The sequence below is a fragment of the Rhinopithecus bieti genome, unplaced genomic scaffold, assembly GCF_001698545.2.
Source record: "Rhinopithecus bieti isolate Rb0 unplaced genomic scaffold, ASM169854v2 scaffold_9876, whole genome shotgun sequence".
Taxonomy (NCBI): domain Eukaryota; kingdom Metazoa; phylum Chordata; class Mammalia; order Primates; family Cercopithecidae; genus Rhinopithecus; species Rhinopithecus bieti.
Window position 1 is genome coordinate 543,443 of NW_016806295.1, and position 10,443 is coordinate 553,885.

The 10,443-nt window shown below is 35.6% G+C and overlaps 1 pseudogene; it reads left to right on the forward strand.

Annotated features, from left to right (window-relative positions):
- Positions 1-10,417: 10,417 nt before the first annotated feature.
- Positions 10,418-10,443, forward strand: part of LOC108531791 (ubiquitin-conjugating enzyme E2 C-like) — a 1,030-nt pseudogene continuing 1,004 nt past the window's right edge.

Genomic DNA, 10,443 nt, shown 5'->3' on the forward strand with positions numbered 1-10,443 from the left:
CCCGTCTCGGCCTCCCAAAGGGCTGGGATTACAGGCTTGAGCCACCGCGCCCGGCCCGAAGAAGACATACTTTCTCAGATAAATAAAAACTGAGAAAATTTACTACTAGCAGCCTTGCAATATAAGAAATGTTAAAGGAATTTCTTCAGGCAGAAAAAAATACGATACCAGCAGAATCTTGAATTTACAGAAAAACATAAAGTATTCTGGAAACGAAGCAAATGTACATAAAATAAAGTCTATTTAAAATTTTCTAAATTTTAATTGTTCTAAAAGACAACGGTCTCAAGCAAACTTTAAGATCAACGTATCATGTGTTTACAGCATATGGAAAAGTAAAATGTGTGACAATAGCAGAAAGGATGGAGGAAATAATTGGGAATATAATAATAAGCTCCTTACACTACATGTGAAATGGAATAATATTGGGAGATAGACTCTGATTAATAAAATATGTATATTATAAAACCTAGGAAAACCACCAAAAGTATAAAAAAGTTATAAATAATAAGGCAATAATGGGAATCAAAATTGAACAATAAAAAGTCTACAGCAACCCAAATGAGTGTATTAAAAAAAGGAAAGATAAAAAAGTACAGAGGGACCAAAAAGAAAACAGGTAGCAAGATGGAAGATTTTAATCAAAATAGATCAATCAATTTAAATTGAGAGGGACTAAATACATCAATTAAAAAACAGAGACCAAGTGGCAGAATAAAAATGCAATCCAAATTGCATGTTATCAACAAGAAACCTGCTTTAAATATAAAGATATAAATGAGTTAAATTAAAAGATGGAAAAGATATACCATGCAGACAGTAAACACCAACCCACACACACACACACACACACACACACACACACACACACCCCTATAATAACATCAAAGTAGAATTCAGAATGAGAAATATCATCAGAGATAAAGGAGGACATTATGTAATAATGAGTCAGTTTTCCAAAAAGACACAACAATCCTAAACATGTATGTGCCTAACAACAGAGTTCAAAATATATAAACTAAAAGTTAATCGAACTGAAGTGAAAAATGAACAAATACACAATTAGACTGTAGATCTCTGGCCATACTGACCAGTATCAGGAATAAAAAAGTGGACATCATTACAGACCCCTATAGACATTAAAAAGATAATGTGAAAATGCTTCAAACAAGCAGAGTAAAATGGATCACTTCCTTAAAAGATACGATCAAAACTCACTGAAGAAAAAAACCAGTCTTCTATCTATAAAGAAATTGATTTTATAGTTAAAAGCTTTCTATATAGAGAATGCCATGCCCAGATGTGTTTGGTGGTTAGTTCTAAAAACATTTAAGGCAGAAATAATACCAATTTTACACAATCTCTTTCAGAAAATAGAACTCATCTTATCAGTCCAGTATTCCAATGAGATGAAGAAAACTACAAGCTGTTATCCCTCACGATTATAGACACAACAATCATCAATATAAATTAACATATTGAATCCAGCAATACATAAATCTCTTCTGTTACAGTTGATGCTGCTATAAAGTCAACAATATATTACAATCTAGTGTGTTTATCCCATGAACGCAAGCCTCAATCAACATTTGAAATTCAATCAATGTAACTTACCATACCAACAAGAAAAAAATGTTTTTTTTTTTTGAGACGGAGTCTCACTCTGTCGTTCAGGCTGGAGAGCAGTGGGGCGATCTCGGCTCACTGCAAGTTCCACCTCCCGGGTTCACGCCATTCTCCTGCCTCAGCCTCCCGAGTAGCTGGGACCACAGGTGCCGGCCACCACGCCCGGCTAAACTTTTTTTTGTATTTTTAGTAGAGACAGCATTTCACCGTGTTAGCCAGGATGGTCTCGATCTCCTGACCTTGTGATCCACCCGCCTCGGCCTTCCAAAGTGCTAGGATTACAGGCGTGAGCCACCGCGCCCAGCCCAAACAAAATTTTTTTAAGAAAGAAAACTATATGATTATCTCAATATAAATATAAATAGTATAAATGGTACTTTACAGTATTCACAATCTATTTATGATGAAAAAACAAACTCTCAATCTATTTGGAATAAATAGGACATTTCTTAATATGAAAACAGGTAGGTACAAAAAAACCAAAGCTAGCATCATACTTGGTTGTGAAAGACTCACTATGTCTACCCAAGGATCAGACACAAGTCAAGGATGTCCTCTTTTACTACTCCTATTCAACATTGTGCTGGAAATCACAGCTAGCTGTTATGGTCTAAATGTTAGTGTCTCCCAGGAAGTTATATACTGAAACTGAATTCCCCAATGTAATTATGTTAAGAGGTGGGCCTTTGGGAGGGGATTAGGTCATGAAGCTTTCCCCTCTCCTCAGTGGGATTAGTGCCCTTATAAAAAAGGCTCAAGGGAGCTTATTTGCTTCTTTCACCATGTGAGAACACAGCTAGAAGCTGCTATGTTTGAAAAAAAGGGGCTTTTGCCAGACACTAAATCTGCTAGCATCTTGATCTTAGACTTTCTAATTACCAGAACTGTGAGAAATACATTTCTGTTGTTTGTAAGTTATCCAGTCTATGGTAATTTGTTACTGCAGCCTGAATGGGCTAAAACACTAGTGTAACATGGCAAGACAAGACATAAAAGATTGTAGTTTGTAAAGGAATACTTTGCCTCTAGTTACAGATGACATGACTGTACATGCAGAAAAGTCTAAAAAAAAAAACTGTGAAAAAAAAAACACTTCTAGAATTAATAAAGGAGTTTAGCTAAGATACAACGATACAAGTTTAATAAATAAAAATTAATTATATTTGCTACTAGTCATGCACAATTGCAATTAAAAATCTTAAAATCACCACTTTAAAAGCAAAGAAGAAGAGGAACTTCTACATGTTTAGGTGTCACTCAAAGAAAAACTTGTCATGTTCCACACCTCCAGCTCCAGCTTAAAAATTTTGCCTGATTGGAGAAGAAGGCCATAAAACAGATAGTTTCCAATCTCTTCTCATTGGAATTGACTTCTTGTGCAACAGAATGTGGAGAAGTTTAAACCCAAGGGCCTCTAGAGAACAGTGCAAGTTGTAGTGAAAGGCATCTGAAAGGAGATTCATTAATTTATGAAGAGAAAGCCTAAACCAGGCTGACTAGTTTTCAGGACAGAACTGAGGAACAAGACAGCTGGGAGGAGCACTTCTGAGTTCCTGGGGCAAAATATGAAGCTTAGACCTCAGAAACGGTTCCTTCAAAGGAATCACAATTTGATTGGATGTCTTTGTAGAGGCATCAATGCCCAAAGGCACTCTTGAAAACAAGAGAACAATCATTGAGCAATTAGTGGTTTCACATCTGGATGTGGCCAGAGACAGAAAGAGAGTCCTAACAATACCACAGTCAGCTCATTATTCAAGTTGAAGAACAGAGAGAAAATGAATGGGGAGGGGGGGAAAAAGACAGGCTCAGAGATATGTGGGACACAATTAAACACAACAACATATACATAACAATGTACCAAAAGGAGAGGAAAGGAAGCAGAAAAAAATATTCAAAGAAATAGCAGCAGAAAACTTCTCAAATTTATTGAAAACAACAACCTACTCATTCACAAAGGTCAATCAACTCCAAACAGGATAAATTAGAAAACATTTACAAACAGAAACATCATGATGAAAACCAAAGACAAGAAAAAATCTTAAAGGCAGCAAGAGAAAAATGACTCATCACTTAAAGGAGAACCCCAAATACGTTAGCAGCTCACTTATAACAAAACACACGTCAGAAGGCAGTGAAATAACATATTTGAAGTGTTCAAAGAAAAAATCAAGGAAGAATCCTATATACATCACAGCTGTATTTGAAAAATGAAGGCAAAATAAAGAAATTCCTAGATTAAAAAACAAAACAAACAAAAACCCAGAGAATTTGTTGCGATTAGGCCTGCCTTCAAGAAATACTAAAAAAAATTCTTCAGGTTTAAAGCAAGTTACCTTAAATGGTAATTTAAATCCACAAAAACAAAGACTATCAGTGAAAGTTACTGTCCTTTAAAAAGACACTATAAATGCGTATTTTCTCTTTTGTCTCATACTTATTTTAAAGGCAATTATATAAAATAATATGTATATCATGCATTGTTGAGCCTATAACATATATGTGAAATATATTTGCCAATAACATCACAAAGGAGGTAAGTGGGAGTAAACATGTAATGGGCTAAGAAAATGATTATAACAATGTATCATTGAGTTTGTAAAATTAATAGATATAATGTATATAAAAATAATACCATAGAAATGGGGGAAATGGAACAGGGCTGTATAGGAATAGGGTTCTTAATCGATCACTGGAATTAAACTCGTTTAAATCTCAAGGTGATTATGATCAGTTAATTATATATGGTAGGCCCTAGAGCAACCACTAAAAAATGTAGTACAAATATAGTGGGAAAAAATCCTAATGAAATTAAAATGCTACATTAGAAAATATTTACTTAATGCAGAAAAAGCAGTAAAGCAGCAATGGAAGAACAGAAAAAACACAGGACATATGTAAGACAAAAGTAAAATAGACATAAATCTAACTAGATTGATAATATCAAATGCGAGTGGATTAAACAATTCTCAAAAGGCAAAAATTGTCACACTGAATTACAAAAAACATGCTTCTACTTACTATATGTTGTCTGCAAGAAAGACACTTTTAATTCAAAGGTACAAATAGATTGACAGTAAAAGGATGGAAAAAGATATGTCATGAAAACAGCAACCATAGGAAAGCTGGAGTGGCTACAGTAATAGACAAAATATACTTTAAAGCAAAATATGTTGCTGGACATCAATGGGAATACTTTATAACAGTAAAAGGATTAACCCATCAGGAAAATATACCAATTATAAATATATATTCAGCTAATAATAGAGCACCAATACATGGAAAAAACTGACAGAAATGAAGAAATAAATAGACATTTCAATATCCTTTCTTAATGATAGATAGAACGATTAGACAGAAGAGCAATAAAGAGGTAGAAGACTTGAATGACACTATAAACCAACTACACCTAACAGACGACTATAGAACATGCTATGGTTTGGATATTTGGCCTCTCCAAATCTCATGTTGAAATTTGATCCGCAATATTGGAGGTAGGGACTCAATGGGAGTCATTTAGGTCATGGAGGCATATCCTTCATGAATGTCTTGGTGCTATCCTCACATTAATGAGTGAGTTCTCATTCTGTTAGTTCCCATGGAAGCTAGTTGTTTAAAATAATCTGGCACTTCCCTACCTCCCCTCTCTGTTGCTTCCATTCTCTTGCCATGTGATCTGTACACATTGGCTCCCCTTTACCTTCTGCCATGAGCTCATGAGTGAAAGCAGCCTATAGGCCTCACCAGAAGTAGATGTTGGTGCCATGCTTCTTGTAAAGTCTGCAGAACCATGAGCTAAATAAAACTCTTTTCTTTATAAATCATCCAGCCTCAAGTATATCTTTATAGCAACACAAATGAACTAAGACAGAACATTCCACTGAATTATGACAATATACATACTCTTCTCAAGTGTACATAGAACATTCTCCAGGGTAGACCATATGCTAAACCATAAAGCATACCTCAATAAATTTAAAAGAATTGAAATAATACAAAATATGTTCTCTGACCACAATGGAATGAAATTAGAAATTTATAGCAATTACCAAATAATTTGGTAAGCTCAGAGATATGTGGAAATTTTACAAAACATTCCTGAATAACCAATAGGACAAAGAAAAAATAAAAAGGGAAGTCAGAAAATAGATTTATGTGAGTCAAAATGAAGATACAATATCCCCAAAGTAATGGAATGCAAGTAAAACAGTACTTAGAGGGAAATTTATAGCTGTAAATACCTATGTTAAGAAAGAAAAAAGATCTTAAATCAATACTCTAACCTTTCACCCTAGGAAACTGGAAACTAAACCCAAAGCAAGCCAGAGGAAGAAAATAATAAAGATTAGAATAGATATCAATGAAATAGAGAATAAAAAACAAAAGATGGACAATAAAATAATAGGAAAATTGATAAAACCAAAGCTGGTTCTCTAAAACATCTGCAAAATTGATAAATATTTAATTTTCAGGTTGAAATGTTCAGTTTCTAGGTTGCACAAGAAAAAAAAGATGGCTCAAATTAGTAGAATCGAAGTGAAAGAGGAGACATTACTACTGACCTCACAGAAGTAAAAGGGATTTAAAAGAAAAACTATGAACAACTGCATGTATGCCCACAAATTAGGTAACGACAAATTAGATAAAACTGACAAATTTCTAGAAAGATACAAACCACAAACACTGATTACACAAGAAATAGACAATCTAAATATACCTATAAGAAGCAAAGTAATCAAAAACTACCCACTAAGAAAATCTTAGGCCCAGAATACTTCGTCACTGAATTCTACCAAGCATTTAAAGGAGAATTAATGCTAATATCTCACATTCAAAAAAAGGGGCGGGAACACTCTGCAACTCATTATGAAGCCATTATTATCCTTATACGAATACCAGAGAAGACGTTACAAGAAAACTACAGAGCAATACCTATTATGAATACAGATATTGAAAATTTTAAACAAAATAATAGCAAACCAAATTCAGCAATATACAAAAAGAATTATACACCATGACCAAGTGATCTTTACAGCAGAGATATAAGGTTGACTTAACATTTTAAAAATAATTCATGTAATACATCGCATCAATAGATTAAAACCAAACATCACATCAACATCTCAAAATCATTTGAAAACTCCAACACCTTTTCTTGACAAAACGCTTACCAAACTAAAACAAGGAAACTTCTTCAGTTGGATAAAGGCATTTATACAACCCCCATATCAAATGTCATACTTAATAGTGAAAGGAAATATGGACCAAAATACTCTCAAAGAATCAAGAAAAGAGAGAAAAATTAACATAGAACAAATGAGACAAATAGCACCTTTAAGATGGTAGCTTTAAATTGAAATATATGAGAAATTTCATTAACTTGTCTGTTGCATGTTTGCTTTGTTATTAACTGTTAATACGTTTCCTAAAGTTCGAATGTGTCCCTCAAAGTTCATATGTTGGAAACTTACTCCCCAATGTAAAGCATTGAGAGGTGGAACCTGTAAGAGGTGAGTAGGTCATGGAATACTCTGCCCTAATACATGAATTAATGGCAAGGTTGTGAGTAATTATCACGATTAGTTATCATGAAAGTGGGTTCCTTAAAAAAGGATGAGTTTGGTTTGCCTCCTTCTACCTCTCTCATCCATGTGATGCCTTCTACCCCATTATGAAGCGGCAAAAAGTCAATCACAAGTTGCTGGCCCTTTGATCTTGGACTTCTGAGCCTCCAGAACTCTGAGACATAAATTTCTTTTTAAAATAAATTATCTAGGCCGGGCACAGTGGCTCATGGCTGCAATCCCCAGCACTTTGGGAGGCCGAGGTGGGTGGATCACTTGAGGTCAGGAGTTCAAGAACAGCCTGGCCAACATGGTGAAACCCCATCTCTACTAAAAATACAAAAATTAGCCAAGTGTGGTGGTGCACACCTGTGATCCCAGCTTACTCAGGAGGCTGAGGCAGGAGAATTGCCTGAACCTGGGAGGCAGAGGCTGCAGTGAGCTGAGATCGTGCCACTGCACTTCAGCCTGGGTGACAGAGTGAGACTCTGTCTCAAATAAAATAAAACAAAACAAAATAAAATAAAATAAATAAATTACCTAGTCTCTGGCATTCTGTTTTTGTTGTTGTTGTTTGTTTGTTTGTTTGTTTTTTCTTTCTTTTTTTTTAGACAGAGTTTCACTCTTGTTGCCCAGGCTGGAGTGCAATGGCACGATCTCAGCTCACTGCAACCTCCATCTCCCAGGTTCAAGCAATTCTCCTACCTCAGCCTCCTGAGTAGCTGGGATTACAGGTGCACGCCACCACACTCTGCTAATTTTTGTATTTTTAGTAGAGACAGGGTTTCATCATATTGGTCAGGCTAGTCTCTAACTCCTGACCTCAGGTGATCTGCCTGCCTCAGCCTCCCAAAATGTTGGGATTACAGGATGAGCCACTGCGTCTGGCCTTCTGGTATTCTGTTATAGCGGCACAAAATCAACTAAGACAACGTTAAATGATCTGATTAAAATAAAAAGGTTGCTAAAGTGTATTAAAAACCTAACAAACTTTACCTTTTTTTAAAATGACAAAGTGCACATTCAACACACAAGCATACAGGGAGCTTGTGAATAAGAGAACTAAGAAAGATTTACTGTGCAAACACTAACCAAAACCCACCTCTCTATATAAAAAGGCAAAATAGAGCTTATGACAGAGCTTTGCTTCTAAGTAACTCAAGGTTTAAAGAAGAATTGCAATTAAAAATTTGCACTTAATTACATCAAAGCTCTCCATATACTGTATATCAAATCTTGTTGGAAGCAGCTAAAGTTGTACTTTAGAGGATTTTTTCAGCCTTCAAACACATAAAGAAAGAACAAAGACTGAAAGAACGATTATCTATTTGAAGAAATTAGGAAAACAAAATATCCATTTGAAGAAATCAGAGAAAAAGTATATTAAATTTAAAGAAAGTAGAATGAAAGGCACAAGGATGACAAGAACAGAAATTAATGACATAGAAAACAAACATAAATAAAAGGAATCGACCAAAGCAAAAGTTGCGTCTTTGCAAAAATTAATGAGATGATATACCTTTGGTACCAGTGTTCAAGGACAAAAACAAAGAGTACACAAATAACACTATCAAAAATGAAAGAGGACCATCACTATCAATCCCACAAATAATAATATGAAAAGTAGAGGACATACTGAACAACTCAACACCCCAAAACTGTGAAAGATAGTTAACTGAAAAAATACTAATTACAGAAACATACATAGTAGAAATAGTACTAAATAAATTTAATCAATAAGCAAAATTTTTTTCTACAAAAAAATTTTGTACAAAGCTACCATGGCTTTCCTAGCAGGATCTATGTATTAGTCCATTTTTGTGTTGCAATAAAGAAGTACTCGAGAATGAGTAATTTATAATGAAAAAGTATTTTGGTTTGGTGTGGTGGCTCACATCTGTGATCCTAGCACTTTGGAAGGCCAAGGCTAGAAGATCCCTTGTGCCCAGGAGTCTGAGACCAGCCTGGGCAACATAGGGAGACCCTGTCTCTAAAAATACATACATATATATAAACATAAATAAGAAAAGAGATTTAATTGACTCACAGTTCTGCAGCTGTATGTGAAGCTTGGTGCTGGCATCTGCTTCTAGTGACGGCCTCAAGATGCATACAACCATGGTAGAAGGCAAATGGGGACCTGGTGTATTACATGGTACATCTCCCCAGAAAAGGCTTGAGAGGCCCCCAGAATCCCCAGCTGAGTGACTAGTGAAGATCTTTCCTTGTATGAAGCCAGGCCATAAAGACTGAAGCGGTGCCTATTTTTCAAAAGCACAAATCTCAGTAAAAAATAATAAGGCATATGAAGAAATAGGGAAAAATGGCCCAATCAAAGGAACAAAACAAATATCCAGGAACTGACCTTAAACAAAGAGATCAATTAACAACCTGAAAAAGAATTCAAAATAATTGTCTTAAAGAACTTCAGTGTGATACAAAAATACACAGACAGACAACTAAAACAAATCCAGAAAACAATGCATTAACAAAGTGACAATATGATCAAAGAGACAAAACTAAGGAAAAAAAAAAATCCAGAGCCAAAGACTGCAATAACCGAATTATAAAATTCACTAGAAGAATTCAATAGACAACTTGATCAAGCAGAACAAAGCATCAGTGAAGTTGAAGACAGATAATTTGAAATGATCAAGTCACAGGAACAGAAAGAATAAAGGATTAATAAAAGTGAAGAAAGCATAAGGGACCTATGAAAAATCATCAAGCCTATCAATGTACATGTTATAGGAGTTAAAAAGAAGAATGAGAGCAAAGGGCAGAGAGCTTATTTGAAGAAATAATGGCCCAAACTTCCAAATCTAAGGAAGAAAATGGACATCCAAATTCTGGAAGCTCAAAGGATGCTGACTAAGAAGAACCCAGAGATGCTCACACTGAGACATATTGTAATCAAACTATCAAGGATATTTTGATGTATCAGAAGTCAAGGATAAAGCGTGAGTCTTGAAAACAGCAAGAGAAAAGCCACTTGTCATGTACAAGGGAGCTACTATAAGATTATCAGCTGAGGCCGGGCGCGGTGGCTCAAGCCTGTAATCCCAGCACTTTGGGAGGCCGAGGCGGGCGGATCACGAGGTCAGGAGATCGAGACCATCCTGGCTAACACGGTGAAACCCCCTCTTTACTAAAAAAATACAAAAAACTAGCCAGGCGAGGTGGCGGGCGCCTGTAGTCCCAGCTACTCGGGAGGCTGAGGCAGGAGAATGGCGTAAACCCGGGAGGCGGAGCT